The sequence below is a fragment of the Glycine max genome, chromosome 9 (genome assembly GCF_000004515.6).
Source record: "Glycine max cultivar Williams 82 chromosome 9, Glycine_max_v4.0, whole genome shotgun sequence".
NCBI classification, from domain to species: domain Eukaryota; kingdom Viridiplantae; phylum Streptophyta; class Magnoliopsida; order Fabales; family Fabaceae; genus Glycine; species Glycine max.
The window spans coordinates 41,815,318-41,834,472 of NC_038245.2; the positions used below are offsets into that span (position 1 = coordinate 41,815,318).

Sequence of the window (19,155 nt, forward strand, 5' to 3'; positions counted from 1 at the left end):
ATTCAATATATAATGTGAAAAGATGTTATAATTTTGCGAAATTTAATTATTAGGAAAAGACTAGTTGATATATATGATGTTGTTTGTGCACAAGGGGGTTGAGTCTTGTTACACCATATTTTGAGATATATCAATTAATTTTCCATAATCCTGTCCAACCACCTTCACCCATTTCTACCCACCAGAAAAACCTTTCACGCTAGTGATCCAATGGGAACATGGACTTATCATAGCCATATTCTCTTTAATTAATTTTTAATTATTGACACTTGTATGTTGTCCGCACTGACACCGTCACACCGTTACAGATATGATCTTAATTTTAATTTAACTGATCAGATGTTTGCCAAGGCTGTTTATTAGTTTTCGCAATACATATACTTTAGTAAAGCAAAATTGCCAATACATAGATTACTTGCAGCAAATTCATAATACATGTATGAATTATATATATGTTTAACCAAAGTTTAAATAGCAGTTTATATAAGATCAAAATCATGCATATCCATATTAATTAGTTAATTAAGGGAAGCATACAGAAATCCCAATTAAAAAGAGAGAATGTAAAATCCAGCAGAAAGACTCTGTAAAAATGTCGGAGTTACCTAGAAGAAAATTCATTTACTGATTATATATACACAACATTTTTCATTTTTTGTGCTTGTGGTGCCAAATATTACCGAGTGGTTAAAATGGTCACCAACCCGCAAGACTGTATACATCTTAAGATAAGCCTTTTTCTGTTTGACCTTAACTTCATGTGTTAATATTTAATTATAGCGTCCCCTAAATGTCAATCCTAATAACAAGAATTTTGTGAATTCTACGTAATGGACACTAGGGTTTCTAGAAGCACACTTTCATGTATCCATACCCTTATCTCTCTCTAACAATAATAACCTTTTTAATTTGGCAATTGGGAACTGAAAAATAAAATAAAATAATATATATATATATATATATATATATATATATATATATATATATATATCAAAATACCAAAGATCAAATTACGGGTTGTTCTATTTGGCACGTGTTTCCTTCGGATATCAATCTTAAAGAGAAAAATCATCCGATTCAATTATTTTGATTTTATTAATTTTTCATTTAATTAATTTAATTTAAACTTTGATTAAATTATAATTTTGATTCTTTTAATTTTTTAAATTCATGATTTTGGTCCCTTTAATTTTTAATTGTAATATTTGATCCTCCTGATTGATTATTAACTAATAATTATGATTATTAGAGATATTAAATTAATTATAAATTAAATAAAAATTATTAATCATTAAAATTTTTAATAAAAAGCTATTAATCCTAATGTAGTGTTGGTGTCGGTGGAGTTGCCACAATGGAGGTGGAAGAGGATTTTGTGGTGAAGAGAAGCAGAGTAGTATGAAGAATTAGGATTAATATTTTTTTAAAATTTTTTAATAATTAATGATTTTAATTAATTTATAATTAATTTAATAACTTAATTAATCAAAATTATTTGTTAATAACCTATTAGGAGGATCAAAATCATCAATTTATAAAGTTAAGAAAATTAAATGTTACAATTAAAATCAAACAGAACCAAAATCATAAATTTGAGAAATTAGAAGAATTAAAATTGTAATTTAATTTTAAACTTTTAATCTAATATGATCCAATCCAATTTAAAGCGGTTTGAATTGAATCAATTTTCGAATTTAATCTTACTTTTAATTTTTTTTAAATATTAAATAAAAGGTAAGATATATTATAACAAATAATTTCAAATATCAAATATTTTATTTATATGTCATTATATAACTAATAATAAAATATTTATTAACTCAAATAATTATTAAAAGTATCTTTAATTAAATATATTTTCATAAATAAATATAAATTATATGATAATTTTATAAATATATAAGAAATAGAAACAAGTGAAATTATAAATTTATAACTAAAAATATATACATATGTATAAGTTTGGTTTACATCAATTTCTAAAATCAAATATGAAATTTGATTCGATCTAATAAATAATTTTGATTTTCTAATTTTTTGATTCGTTCGGTTGTCCTTTTTTTGTTGGTTTTTTTTTTCTACATTAAATTGGATCAATTTATAAACACTTTTATGTAACATGATTCCATGAATTGATGGCATTCCATTGTACGCAATTTTCATGCATAGGAAAAGAAAAGAAGAAATAGGAAAAGAAAAGAAGAAGAAAAAACTGTCTATGTGTTATACCTTAGTTGTGTAGGTACCCAACTTTAAGGCACATATTTCACTGAAGATCTCGATTGCTTTATCAATGTTGTGTACGTGGTGTGATTACAAGTTAAGGATTGTGATTAATGAAATGCAATTAAACACCAGCTGATAGTTAACACCAAAAACATGAAAACAGCTGTATAGTAAACATGAAATTAAAACAAATAAATTATCAACCACCATATGTAGCTATGAGGCTTTCACTCGTGTTGATTTACTTTCTCTGCTTCTCTCTCAAATCATCTAAAATGATCAATTGTTTTTCTCTTATGTGCATGATTTTCGTTCCCTCTGTCCTTTTCTTAGTTTTAATTCCTAATGATTGGAAACGGTGTGGTGATGCTAAAGAGGTTTGGTCAAATACACGAGTGTACCCCTACTTTTCATTTAAAAGTAATAAATAAAGTTGTGATGAACAACAAATAATAAGTCCTTTAAAAAAACTAATAATAAGTCGGCAAAACTCCAAAGATAAAAAAATCACAAAATAATAATAATGTGAGGACAACATCTACACTGCAATCTTAGTAGCCAAGTTCAAGACAAGGATCAATTAAGGGGGTTGCTAAATGCTAAAAGCATATGCAATTGACAGTGACGACATCATCTTTTTAAAAAAGCTTTTTATTATTCCTACGGTAGGTAAAGAATGCACTCAAAGCCTCCATTAAGCAGAGAAAACTCTTTCCCTATGTTTGAGGGCAGAGGCAAAACCTTTTAATACATTTTAATTTGGTAGACAAAAACTTTAATATATTTTAATTTGGGGGAAAAGGCATTTAATACATTTATACAAGAGTGCTGAATATACAATGATAATTTGATTATAAACTATGTTATGTATTCAACTTTTTTTTTCTTCTGAAAAATATCATATCATTCTTTCTATAAAGTGAAGTTCATACCTGCCAACCTTAGTGTATGGTTTAGTTTTGGTCTCTTCTTTTTTGCATTTGTTTCTATATACGTGATTTCACATATGTTCATATAGGGAAAAATAAAAGGACCCTGTTACATACTTGGTTGTGTGTGTTCTATACACACTAAAAAACAAGAGTTACGCGCTTTTGATGAAAAGTATAGTATAAATGATTCCCCTGTTTATATTCTTTTTCTTTTCCTGGTAATAAAAAAACAATGCAACAAACCAATTGCTGAGACACGGTTTTAAAAAACAAAGAAAAAGCTTGCAGGAGACATGAAATGATAATGCACTTAAATTTGAATGATCATATTTAAAAAATAGAGTCGCTAACTATTCATGTTAAATTAATGGTTAAAGAATTTGTTTTGGACTGAAATATTAGGCCTTTTCTAAACTAACTTGTTTGGCCCAAAATCAGAAAGCAAACATGTCGTTACAGTCACATAGATAATAAGATCATCCCAATATAAACCCAAAGTTATAATCACCTTTAGTTGCATTGCATTATTTTTTATTCGTAAAAATTAAACTCAAATATTAAAAAGATTTATAATAATTTATATATAATATTTAATTAATTGAGTTAAATTCTGTTGATTTGTGTAACATTACTCAAATACTAAAAAGATTTATAATAATTTATATAATATTTAATTAATTGAGTTAAATTCGGTTGATTTGTGTAACATGGCATGATGAGTATTACATGCACATTGTATCATATATTAATCAAAATTATCGAGAATTGTGGGGCCCACATGGTAATACATGCGAGTTGTACCGGATAGTGTGAGTTTGTGTATGAATAGAGAAGAATGCAACAGACGTTAAAAAATAGACTTTCACTCTAATCTTTACTTTCTTCACCTCTTATAATTGTTGACTTAAGCTATGTTTGTATATTCGTTCATTTTCCTCCCAGCATACGGTCACAAAAAAATAACAAAGATATTACTTCTCTAAACGTAGGTTGAAGTCCCTCCACTGCATTTTCAAACATGCACTTAAGCGTTATTGTAGATGACCACATTAAAATTTGTCTCAAAGAATCCCTCAAGGGCTTCCCCAAAAAGTTCAAACTATTCCAATGAATATTCCACCCTCCTTGACCAGTATAGAACAAAATTAAGAAGAAAAAAAGTGTATTATAAAATGTAACATATGTCGTTATCAATCAATATACTTACATTTATAATAAAAATTTTGCATTCATTGATTCTTTAATCATTGTCTTAGCTCTTACGATCATGCAAAGCAAAACCATTTGAAAAAATAAAGAAATAAACAGACATTTCTCGGGCTACTGAAATTTCGTTACTAAATTCTCAAATTTATTTATACATGGGAATGTTCTTCAATATTCTAACTATATATAAAAAGCATAATCCCAAGTCCCAATATATCTACATCTAGAAGGCCTACAGATCTTATTGTAAGAGAGAAGCCACAATTGTCAAATCTGAAAAACTGAGTTCTACATGACAGATTTGCCCTTGTGCTTGCATCTCACAATTGGAACATGATGAGGGTAAAAAAAACCATTTGGGAATATACTAGAGACTATCAGTAATTTTGATGTATGTTGACAGAGAGGGATAGATGTGAATATGTTACAAAAGCAACCAAGTTCACTTTTTTTTTGGAGTTGCTTTGCTTAGTGGAGGAGTGCTTTCGAGCAACCACAAAGAAAATGTCATGTTCCAAAGAAGAAGCTCTTGTTAGACTCTTCTACAATGCCTCTAGCTCCTTTCACCTTCTCTTCCTCTTCCTCTTCTCCTCTTCAGTTCTTCTTTTCAAGTTCATAAACTTCATTGGCAGCTTCACCATATTCCAAAGGTCTTATATATGCTACTCTTCTTCCATCTTTTATCTCCCTCACACTCACTTCCCTCCAGCATCTATCTAACTCACGGCTTTTCCTTTTGCATGTTGCAGAGATCATCACTATGAATATGTGTCTTCTGAGTATGATGATGAAGAAGAAGAAATTCAAGAAAGTTACTCTTATGTCCATGATTCTATTGAGTCAGATCATCTAGTAGCAGACATCATTTGTGGTGGAGAGACCCTTTTGTTTGTGCACAAGAACCAGCCTCAGAGGACTCATTCTTCTTCTGATGAATTCACAAGCCCCCGGGATAGCCTTGTTGAAGACTTAGAAGAAAACTATTCAACAGAAACCTTGTCTTTTCACAAGTCACCTTTGGTTTCAGACTTTGAAAATGAACAAGATGCAGAAGAATTTCCAGCAGAAGATGCTGATTCTGTTCCAAATTCTGTCCCAGCTGAAAGCAGGCCCACATCGCCCATCACACTGAACCTCTACAAAAGCGACTTAGTAGACAGTGACAAAAACTATGACGGTATATATATTTCACATCATACCAAAGTTTGTTACATTATTCACATGCAACATTTACATATACTCCAATTCTTGCTGATTCTATTTTGTGCAGAAGATCATGTTGAAATTGGAGTTATTGAAAATAAGAAGGTGCAAGAGGAAAGTCTCACACGAGATGAGAGATTCTTTGCCTATGCTCCTACCCTATTGGAGGCTAAGAAGCTCATTGTTGAGGAAAAAGATGATGAAGAAATATATGGTGACTCATGCACTGTTGGGTCCACTTCTAAGAGCTCCTCTGAGTGGAGGAGCTCCATTAATTGCAGGGATTCTGGAACTGAAGACCCTTTTTCTTCTTCATCAAGAAGAAGTTGCCCCAAATGGGAATCATATACAGTTTTCCAAAAATATGATGAAGAGATGACATTCCTAGACAGGATTAGCGCACAGAAACTTCATGAAACTGGTAACACAACACAATCAAGTTTCCCATTTTTTGTTCATTATTCACTCTTAAAATAACTTCATTACTAATTAAAATATACCTTATATTAACAAATAGTTCTATTAGTGTAAGAATTCTGATACTTAGAGACTCAGCTACGAATACCCAACTGACATCTGATTCCTTTCTTTTTATCAAGTTACTCGTCACTAATCACTACACAGTAACGATACATAGACACTTACATAATATACACTTCATTGACCTTTTTTATTTTTCTCAATCTTTCTTTTTATCACATTATATCACATATCATTTCTACATTCATCTTTCTTGTATCTCTATCTCTCTCTGGGTGTTTAGTAGCATATCAATGTCCATGATTATATTTTCTAATCATATCAATTACGTATTTTCTCTCTCTCTTTTTTAGATGTTTACGAAAAGGGTGCCTACCAATCTTTTTTCCTTAATATAATGCATGTATTGTTTGATGCACAATATCTATACTAATAATTTAATCTACATTAATTAAAGGTTATATTGGTGGAAAGTAATCTTAATGCCTAACTTTTTATTATTATTATAGTTGAGGATTGATTTTACTAATTACATGTGATTAACAACTTAATTTCAGAGTCTTTAAGATCTATCAAGGTGTCTCCAAGGTCAATTTCAGAGCGTATTGTGTTCAAGTTTTCAAGTATGAATAAAAAACCAGGTGACATGCGTCACAACCCATATCGTGAACTAGAGGCTGCATATGTTGCACAAATTTGCTTAACATGGGAAGCCCTTAACTGGAACTACAAGAATTTTCAAACCAAACGAGCTTCTCGAGGCCAGGATGTTGATGTGGGTTGTCCAGCCACCGTTGCACAGAGATTCCAACAATTTCAAGTGTTGTTGCAAAGATACGTAGAGAATGAACCTTATGAGCATGGTAGAAGACCTGAGATATATGCTAGAGTGAGGCATTTGGCTCCAAAGTTGCTCCTCGTACCAGAATATCGAGGTATTATAATATAATTACTACTTTCTACTTTTTCTTACTTTTTTTGTTATTTTTCTAATTTTTTATTACTAAATTATTTTCAAGATAAATAAAAATTTACGTTTATGATTCATGTTTAGATAGGTTTACTCATATTTTATCTTGCAGAATATATGATATAATTTTTATATTAACTGCAATTTTTATTTAACATGATTTTTCATAATTATTTTGTTAATTTATTAAATAATTCATTATATAATATTAAAATATTTAATTATTTATTATGATTTGATTTTATTTGTCTTAATTTAACTATTATAATTTTATGTTCAAATGAGTAAGCTGTGAACTAATTCTTTTACCAATTAATGTGTAAAGCTTTATTTTGGTTTTTGTGCAAGTCTTATCTACTTTAATTTTTAACTTAACAAAAACTTTAATTATAATTGGCATTTAAAAATAAATGAAACTTTATAACATTTTACTATCGGGAATTAATGATAAAGATTAAATTGAATAATGCTTACAATTTCAAAGACTAATTCACGTTTACTCATTTGATTAATTACTTTTAATCATCTCATTTATATTTAGATTTATATTTAGATTGCATGTAAAAAAATATGTACCAAAAAAAGATTGCATGTAAAAAATTACATGGTTGAGATCACAGCACAAGCAAGTAAGAAACCGATCTTTAACTCAGATTCACAACACGTGATATTAAATTAAGAGAAATGTTATTAACACCCTCTAACACATTTTTTGGACACATTTTTTATTATTAATTCAAATTTATTTTAAAATACAAAATTTTCATTTCCAGTTTAATAAATTCCTGTTACAATTTTTTGTAGTTTTTAATATAGATGGAATTTTTCGTTATGCAATTTTATCCATGTTCCTAGTTGCAGTTGGAAATGTATTTTCAAGTATATAACTATAATTGTAACGTTATCGAAAATTTTATAATAAATATAGGATCTAGTGTAAAGTAAAACTATACTAGTATTTTATTTATCACTAAGTGTATAGCATTGTCATGTGTATGATTAACTAATTAAGACTTCTTTTTTGTGTGTGCTATATAGAATCAGATGATGATGATCAGAGGGACCATAATGGCATTCACTCAAAAATATCATCAGCATCATTTCTTGTGATAATGGAAGATGGGATCAGAACGTTCATGAGTTTTCTAAAGGCTGATAAAGAGAAACCATGTCTGATTCTGGCAGCTTACTTTAGGAGAAACCGAAAACACTTGGTTGATCCAACACTCCTCCGCCTTATCAAGAAAGTTAATCAAAAGGCAATTACTTAATTTCCAATTTTAAATTATTAAACTAATAATTTTCTTAAGTGCCTTCCAGATCATTACTCATTATTGATTTAATATTTTATATATATTTTTTTATATCCTATAGTTTATCCTAACATGTTCTTTTTTGTGTGTCCACTATTATATATGTGCAGAAAAAGATGAAAGTGAAAGATCTTCGGCGTTCCCGCAAATGCTTGAGGAAGAGAAAGTTGAAGGGAGAAGAAGAGATGGAGATTTTGATGGCACTCATAGACCTCAAAGTGTGTCAAGGGTTTTGAGAATGAGTGAGTTAAGTGAGGAACAGTTGCATTGGTGTGAAGAGAAGATGAGCAAAGTGAGGGTATTGGACGGAAAACTACAAAGAGATTCCACTCCACTTTTTTTCCCTGCACATTGATTGACCCACAAAAAGGATTTATATATATTGCTTTGTGACTGGATCATGAATGTGCATGGCTGCACCAAAAGGAATATCCACACAACACACCTTTTGTTTTGTAAATATGGTTAAAGAAAATGGAGGGGGACCCTACAAATCAAAGTGAAACATGTGGGGTGGCATGGATTTTGGAGCCTGAAATGAGAGGAAAGTTGGGTAAAGATGAATGCTTAGGTCATTTGATGAATATTGAAAGTGAAAGACCAAAGACAAAGCAAGGAATGAAGATAGAGACAAGGATAGCTTTAGTTTGCCTTTAGCTTTTTAATTACTTAGGGTTTATCTATAAGGGTTTTAAGCTGAATGAAAATAAAGAATGAACAAGACTGAAGCACGTGTAGTTGAATAAAAAGTAGTCTTGCTCTCTTGAGAAAAAAAAAAAAAAGTATACCACACGATTAAGGAACGGTAGACTTAGTGATTTTTTTTTCTTTTCAAAATAATATTGCAGAAGTATCCCACTTCGTTTTGTGAAAGAGGAAAAAAAAGGAATAAAGTTACATAGGACAAAAACATTTCAGCTGAAAAAATAATTTGATTATTCAGTAAATAAATTTTTTTAGTCATTTTTAGCATATTTTAAAACAATATTTAAAGTATCATTTTTTCAAATAATAACTTCTAACTTTTTATATTTTATTCTCTTTTTATCCTTAATATATATATCAATTTTTTTACTTATCATTTTTAAATAATTACAAAAAATTGCTCTTTTATAAAAAGTCATGTTGTCTCATAATATAAAAATATTTTAGATCTCTTAGCTAGTTGTCTAATTAAATTTCTTTTTTTGTCATGCTTATAAATTTCTTTTTTTGTCATGCACAACCTGACTTTATAAATTTCTTTTTTTGCCATGCACAACCTGACTTTTTAAATTTCATACGTTTTAATTTTTAATTTTATCTCACGCCATCTTAATCAAGTAACTCTAACAAGTCGTTAAATACTTTCATAAAAAAATTTTGTTAAAAACTATTTTATATAATTTTTCACGTTTTCTATAATATTACATCATTCTTAATTATTACTTTAAATGTCTCAGTTAACTTTTACTCAAACCTAACAATTGTAAAAAATTTCTTAAATGAAATCATATATAAGTTATTAATTCAACACTTTGATATTTTATTATTCTTCACTATTTTAAAGCACGAGAACATCAACTAACTCCTTGCAGCACTCAATACAGCTTTTCAATGATTTCCAGCTATTTAAGTACTATTCAAGTTACACAATACGGTGCTTTTGAAGAGCAACCTTCAATTCAAGTGCACTCAATGTTTTAGACTGTATTTCAATCCAAGGGAAACTGTAATCGTTTAAAATACTAAAAAAACTACTGTTACATTTCTTTTATATTTTTGTCTTTCTTATCCCTTCATTTTTTTCTTATATTTCTTAAACGTGTGGATTCCCTGCAACTAGAAAAGTAAAGCTGAATCTGGTCCCTTTACTTTATTTTCCAAACCATACAAAATTAATGAAATATAAGTGTAAAAACAACTTGGATTAATGAAATATATATAAGTTTAAAAACACACTTAGATTATGACTGTAGCTAACTGCATTAATGAAATATAAGTGTAAAAACACATTTGGATTAAGGATCTACACCATATGGGCATATCCTCTCAATAAATTTATGAATTTAATTACCAGTCCATCAAAGTGATCAGACATACGGGCTTTAGGACCATCATGAACATATTTTTCATTGGGTTGGAACCGTTGTGTTTACTGCAAGGCTCTTGCTATTTGGACTTTTTGCTAAGCACACCCTCATACTCCCTTTCTATCTCCCAACTACCCATTATACCCTTTTCCCTGAAAGGTTTACACCACTCTTGCTTTCTGGAAATGTATTTCTGAAATTAAATGTACCTATTTCAGAAATATATCTCCAGTACTATAATTTATAGTTTCATAGATATACTTTTGGAATAGGTATATGTTTTTTTTAACAAAATATCACTTAGAAAATAAGTTACATCTTATGTTCATGTTTGTTAGTCTTATTTTTATTCTTTTATTGGAGTTCTTTAAATTCCATCTAAAATTTTATTTTCATTATATCTATATTATTCTTTAAACCCTAATTTTAAATCATCTTCACCATATATATATATATTATAAAATACTGTATTTTCATCAATAACATACAATATTGTAATGCAAAGCTTTTGGTGATGGTTTTCTCTTTTAAGTGTGTTGATTCATTTTCTAATCCAAGTCTACGTTAATGTTTCATGCCTCAATCATAAATGACTCTTAAGTACTTTGATTGAGGTATATGTGATTTGCTACATTTTTAGAAAGCAAAAGCGGTGTACATCTTTAAGGGAAAAGGATATAATGGGTAGTTTGGGAGGTGGAATGTGGATACCGGGGTGTACCTATAAAAAAAGATGTGTAAATAGTAAGAGACTTACTGGGATGACTCATTAAGGCCCAACATTCAACCACATTCTTTCCCAGCCCACAAATGTGATACTGTCTTCAACTTAAGAATTTGTCGTTCAAACAAAAAAAGGTTTTTAAAAGTCTGTTTAATTTCTACTTTCAAAAACTATTTTGTTTTCAAAATACAATTGAATAAGATTTCTTAGACAGCTAGTGGAGGGTGGTGTAAGAAAAAAGCAGATTTGTGGCATTGAAAAATAGGCTGAACAAGATAAAAATAGATTAGAAAACATTTTTAACTGTTCCTTTTTTAAAAAACATTTTTTAGAAATAATTTTCAAAACTAAAAACAGAAGAAATAAAAAGTTATATAAAGTGTGTAATTAATGTAATGAAAAGGGATGGAGAAAAATGGTTTTGTAAAAAATATTTTAAAAAAATTATATTTCCGGCTAGAGAAAATAACTCTGATAAGTGATATATTAGCCAAATTTCATGGATTTCCAACCTCACATGGCCTCAGATTATTCCATATGGTAATCGAACCCGAAATCTAACCCCAAATTTCACCTCATTGTCCTCAAATTAGGTTTTCTAATCAAACTTTAAAATGATTTGTGTTTAATTTTGTTTTCTAGCTCTATAGATTGAGAAGTACGACTGAGTCAAAGAAACTCAATGAAATTATTGATTCATATCTATATATTTAATTAGACTATTAAAGCATGTTTGACTCTCCCAATTTGCTTTTGGACACAATCTAAAATCCACTTGCTTGATTATGGACTTCAAACAACATTTTAATTATAGGACGGAATCTAATATTCAACTAATTAGATCTTCACAAAATACATTCCATGCACCTTCGTTCCATCCAATTAGCTATTTGATTGTCAATTATTGAGAAGAAAAAAACTTAAGGAATGTCATTTTGGTCAAGATATTAGATTTAGACGCAAGACATTTTAGTCAAGAAAAAACTCGCATGACAAACTTCAAGAATAAATATAATAAATAATAGAAAGGAAGTACATAGAGATGTATAAAAAGGTTGCATGTAATAAAAATGTTTAATTATTCATTTAGTTCTTATAATTTTTTAATTTATTTCTAATTAATAAATAGATTTTTTAGTTTTTGAAGTTTGATAAGTTAATTTTTTTAGTTTCTGAAGTTTATATTTTAATTTTTAAAAGATTTTACCGTTAAGGACCTTTTAAAAATTAAAATGTAAATTTTCAGAAACTAAAAAATTCACTTATTAACTATAGGGATTAAAAATGATAAGTTTAGACACTATAAGGACTAAATGGGTAATTAAATTTAATAAAAAATTAAGAAAAAATTCATTTGTATTAACAAATTTAAATTCATAACAAAGAAGAAAAAAAGTAGATATATAAAATGGTGGATATGATAGAGTGATAAATGAAATAATAAATATTGTAAAAGAATATTATATGAATAATATAACTCATAAATTAATGACTTAATTGTATATTTTATTATTCATTTTTTAATTATTTTGTAAATTTTATCATTCAAATTAATTTTTTTTGCAAATTTTTTTATCTTCATTTTCATTTTTTTTACATTTTACTTATATTAAGTGTCACTAAAAAAGTTACATTTTTTTTAAAACAACTTCGTTTTATTACTAACATAATAATAAAATATGCAAAAATTAAAAATTTAGGTGATAAAATTTATCAAAAATAAATTTTAATCGTTAAATGTATAAAAATTAAAAATTATAATAATAAAATTTGTGGAACAAAAAAATTAAATGATAAAATTCATAAAACAACAATTTAATTAAGTGATAAAATATATGTAATTAAGTATCAATTAATATAAGTTAAAAGCGAATAATAATGTAGCATGAGAAAATTGTTGTACATTGATATATAAAAGCAACAAGGGTGCGATCCCTACCAATTGAATCCGTAGGAATAAAAGCAACCAAAAACAGAAAAAACAGGGGAAAGCCAAAGGGTGCGATCCCCACTTCTACGCATCCCCATTTGCGTATCACATGCATTGCCAGCATTCAAAGTGCTATTTGTCATTTCCACTTTTCAAATGGAATATATAAGGCCCATTTTAGGCTTTGGATTCCTTTTTCTTTTCACCTTTTATTGATCACGTTATAAATATAATTACGAGTACTTTCATCGTGGAAGTTTGAGAAGTATTTTGGCTTCTTTACAACTTTTTTTGGTTAATTTATGTTTCTAAACAAGTGATTTTTGTATTCAAGTGATATTTTGGCTTTATCCTTGCTTCAAAAAATTTCAATAATATACATTCCCTATTAACTTCTTCATCTGTCTCATTATCATGTTCATTCATGATTCTATGCTGATTAGAAAAGGTGGAGTGCAGTGATTAGACTTGTTCTTGAGGTAGAAACATGACCTTGAATCACATATCTAACATTGTGGACTCATTTCTCTGCGAATACAAGTTAGGTGTATGCAGTTATATATCATATGTACCATCACAGTGGTTGTATAATGACACTCAATTTTGTTTCCATATGAAGCCAAATAATGAGTGTGCTTCTCATGCATGCTACTTTTTCCATTGTTCACTGCTCACTCTAGTTTGTCCTTTAAAAAAAGTCAAGATTTTCAATCGACAAAAGAATTTTTTGATTCAATCAAACAAGGGGATTTTAAAACCTACAACTAATCATTCTTTTCAAATTTGTCGAAAACTAAGAATAAGTTATATTACTATCACTAATTTTCTTAAAAAGAAAAAGATTATAATCAAAATATTCAAGGAAAATTTGACTAAAAAACTATATTTGTATAAAAAAATATCTTTTTAATAAAGTATATATTAAAACAATTATGTTAGATAGTGTATTACTAATTCACTTATAATCTTTTTAATTTTAAAAAGATTAAAATTTGACGAAAAGATTAAAAAAAATATAGTATTATCACTAATCTATAGTGTTATAAAAACCATTTGACCCATGTGTCGCCATTTTTGTGTTTTATGCACCCAACTTTAGATTAGTGATAATCGATTGCTTCTTTTATGTCATTAAATTTTTTATCACTTTACTACCCTCAACTTTAGATTAAAGTATAATTGTTAATTTTTTTTTGTTAATGTAAATGTTCGTTATATATGGGAATCTTGATGTTGTTTTTCTTTCAAAAGAAATTGTCATAATTGAGCCAACTTTACATATGTATGAAAATTAAATGCTTAGCCAACTTATCTTGATGTGTAAGGTTAAAAAAAAAATCATTAAAAAAAAGTTAGATGATTCTATAACTTTGATGGTTTGGAAAAGGCTTATATTCTTCATTGTTTATCCATTCATCGAACTTCAGTTGTTCAATAATTGACTTATATGATCTGTTGAAAAAAAATCATGCTAACATATTTAAGGGACAAATATATACTGCAATATTTTCTTGAACAGATCTGAAATGCAAATCTTTACTTACGTCTTCCAACCAAAGGATGCACTACGTACTGGTGTGTTTGAAGGCACATTATTAATGTAAGTTTATTGTTATTTTTACATAAAAATAAATTAATGGTGGTTGATTTCATCTCAAAGAAGATTGACGTGCATTCTATTGAAACAAATTATACTAACTAGAAATTTGTCAGCATGCATAGTGAAAGCCCAACTAGACACACGAAAAACTAGAAATTGGTTCCGGTGGCTTTTAACTCAACGTCCGTAGATCAAATATTTGTAATTATGTAACTAAATATGTAGTTCATACATGCAATATATATCCTCCTTCATGCCCGTGGTATATCTTCTTATATTATCAATAAATTGCCCCAAATAACTTTCATTGAAGAATTCAAATGTGTTGAGAACTATTTTAATTAGAAAAGAAAATTAGGATTTGGATTAGTAAGAACTTGCAAAAACTACTCATGATAAATTATAGGGTATTTATCTACCCAAAGAAGTTTTTTTTTTTTTTTTGGAAAGGCATCTATCCAAAGAAGTTTAAGCTGGTGCCTGAATATTACATGCAAAAATGTGTGGACCCGTTCCAGGTACTATATATTATTCACCTCACTTTATCCCCCACATGCACTTATAATAAATGGTTCGGATTCCATTATGCCTAGACACATGGAAATTAAGAAAGCAAACGTATTAGCTGAATGTTGCCAACCCTGATCATCAGCTATTTGATCACCATAACTTAACACCCCTCATATGTCTCAAGAACCTTTCTCATTATGCGCAAATCTCTTATAGTGCATTTGAAGCACAAGATCTCATGAACACGATCTATTAACAACAAACACGAAATTTACCTCAGTAAAACAACTCTCATGCATCATCGCGCAAGAAACACACATTGATATTACCGATAAAAAACAAAATAAAAAAAAAACATTGACTCAACAAGGAACCATATAAGTAAGCTTATTATCAAGCCTAAAAACATTGACTTGCAAATGAACATTTCAGATTCCTAAATCTGCCTTAAATATTCTTCGCCTAGATTGGTATTCAAGATTCACTAATAAATATATTGATTTTAGTATTATAACATTTTAATTTTATTATTTTATTAAAAAATTAAAAGGGACAACAAATTCAACGTAAAGGTAAAATATATTTTAGTGCTTGTAAATATAATTTTATTTGGTTTTGATCATTTAAATTTTTTACTAGTTTTGATGTTAAAAAGTTTAAAATTAATTTTTACCATAAATTTAACAATGAAATCATAATACAATGTATACCTAATTTTTCACATTACACATTACTTTAAAATATTTGTTAACATCTCCTAAGAACATGTTTGTTAACATGACATTTTAAATGCATAACATTCCATTAATAGATAATATTGATAGAGACTATAATTAAAAAAATCTTGCTGAAAAATAAATAAAAAATAAAATTATATTTATAATAAATAAAAACACATTTAAGTGTTATCTTAATCAAAATACAGATAATGCTTGCGGGTAAATCAGATCTTAATTGATTGACAACATCTAGATATTTTTTGTGGAATAATTTACGAGTACATCGACCATGTCTTAACTGATGGCGTTTGTCGTCCTTGTTGTGGCAACCAAAATGAAACACTGATTCATATGTCATGCGTAATTTTTAAACTAAGCAAGGATGCTACCTTTTGCTTTTAATTTTTGCGACCATGGTGGCTTTGGTTTTGCAGATAAGATATTACTGTGCATTTTGTTTTCTTGTGCTTGAGCAAGTAGTTGGTGTGTCCATATATACTACTAGACCGATTATTCAGAGGCCGTATATGGCTATTTTAGAAGATGACGTTACATGTTGAATTGAATAATCTTATTTTTACAATATATTATCATAATATCTTTTGTAAAAAAAAGAAAATAAATAATATACTTGACAAAGATATATATATATATAAAAAAATTGTGTTTGTGTTTGTGCTTGTGTGTTCACATACATTTATTGAATTCGTAGCCAAGGCCGGCTTATTAATTAACATGTAAAATGACTAGTGATATATATTCTCTAATATCTGGTAGTTGTCTGGTTCCTTTTCTTCAGTACATGAGACATGATATATTGCTAGCTACTGGCATTGATTTAGTAGATAGGTGGATATTATGTCCTCTCCACACAACTTCAAAATTAGGTGGAGAGTACCCCAAATTTATATTCAAGGTTCTTTTACGTAAACAAAAAATAAATAATATTTATTTGAGAGAAATCAAACCTTACCTTATTATCTGTTTTTTTCTTTTTGTTGCTGTTTTGTCTTTCTCTTGATGCAATAATAAAAAAAAAACCTTACCTTTTAGATTTTATGCGGGGGAGTTATTATTTAACTAAAGCTTCCTTAATTGAACTAAAGTCTTAGAGAATAAATGTTTTCATGTTTAAATTTTACACGATCTTGTTATTCGAAGAAAGTCGATCACTTCTATATATATTTATTTCTCTCCTCGTAATTAATATCAAATAGCCAATAAATAAGGCTTTATCAAAATTTATGAATATTTATTTACAGAGAAAACAATCATAAAACTCATAAGGACATCCTAAATCCTTATATTCTTACAAACTACACGAATCCAAAATTATGATAATAACATACATAATTGAGATATCTAAATATAACCATCGGTAAGGTTCATTAAATAAAAAATAAGACTTACTTAACTTTATAATTTTGACTAAAATGTATTTTTTTTGTCTTCTTATTTTATTAAATTTGTTATTTTAGTTTTTAATTAAGATATTTTATCGTTCACTTTTAAAAAGTTCATAATTTTAATTTTTTATTTTTTAATTAAAATATTTTATCTTCTAATTTAAAAAAATTCATAATTTTAGTCCTTGTACTCAATTTTAAATATTGATATATATACTCGATAAACATTAATTGACACATATTTATTTATTATCCACATCATAAATGTTGTTTTAAAAATTATTTAATTTTTAACATACTTAATTTATTAAAAAAAGAATTAAAAAAAGTACATAATGAAGTCTGAAATTAAAAAAAAAATAATTAAAATTGTGGAACTTTTAGAAAAATAGAGACGAAATGTCTCAAGTAATTAACTAAAATTGTAAATTTTTAAAAGTAGAAGAAAAAATGTTTCAATTAAAAAAATGAAAGGATAAAAATTATATTTTACAATGTATTTTTTAATAAATTTCAATCCACCGGAAAAAAAGTTTGTTTCAAGCATTAATTTTTAATTATTTAATAATTTATTTATGTCTAAATTTTAATTTTTGCTCATGCAATTTGGTTACGGACTTGTTTGGGTGTAAGCTTCTCTAGAAGCACTTCTAGAAGAAGAAAATAAGAAGAAAAAAATGAAATGAACTTCTCCATTAACTAAAATGAGTTTTCCATTAGCTAATTTGTATATATCATCTCATCTTTTAGAGGAACTATATTGATGAGCTTCTAAAATTTAACTCATAGAGGACTTATTTTTACTTATGAAAAAGCTAATCTCATCTTTTTTTTCTTCTTATTTTTTCTTTTAGAAATGTTTCTAAAGAAGCTTATCCAAACAGACCCTACAAGCTAGTCTCAACAATACTATTATAATTGTTACACATGTACGAGATCGGGTGATTTCTTGATCCTCTGCCTTGCGGATTCAAAGGTACACGAAGGGGGACACCTTTTGTCGCTCAAACTACAGCAGGAAATGCTATTCGAACAATATCGGATCAAGGCTTCAAGGAACAGAAGTCATGATAAAAGGTACTAATCTCGGAAGAGATGCGCCATTAAGAGCTATTGGTAGAAGTGGTATACATATTATTTGTGATGAAAATGTTTCCATTGTGAGCACCTTTGCAGTCTTGGCCCCACCCACTTAAAAGTGCTAGCTGGTTATGGCTCATTGGCTGATGAAGATGGACTTACTTGGTCGCTGGGGCTGGCGTCAGGTGTAGGGCAGCAAATTAAAGCAATGAAAGGGCTTCATGATTCAGTTTATTAGAGTCAACAATGAAAATAATTAAGATATGTTATTCTAGTTAATATATCATGTAACAGATACAAAATAAAACAATGCAGGATCCTAATATAGCTCATCTGTTTGTTTTATATATTGTCTAGCTACGATATCAAAATTACATATAGATTGGGGGGACATTCTTTCTATTATTATGTGTATTGCAGTCAAAAATTGAATATTCGGTATTAACTAGTTAATTGATTATGAAGCATACATCTAAAAGGAGCAACTCATCGTTTATGTTGTGATACAGTAACCGTCTTGAAACTTGAAAATAATAGAGACGATTAATTTGAAAACTAAAATTTAATTTTATCAGCGATCAAACTATCATTTAATCCTTTTGGAGAAGGAAAGGGAAATATAAAAAAATAATATTGAAATTTGGAAACTTCAATAGTGTATTAATAATTTTTTGGCGAGGAAATTATTGAAAAAATTAAAAACTTAAATGGTTTGTATGTATTTAAAAATTAAAAATGATGAAAATATATTAGCTAAACTTTTAAGTAAACTATTAATATATAG

At 28.1% G+C, this 19,155-nt stretch overlaps 1 pseudogene; it reads left to right on the forward strand.

Annotated features, from left to right (window-relative positions):
- The first annotated feature begins 4,735 nt into the window (after positions 1-4,735).
- Positions 4,736-9,073, forward strand: LOC100808538 (uncharacterized; annotated as a pseudogene).
- Positions 9,074-19,155: the final 10,082 nt, after the last annotated feature.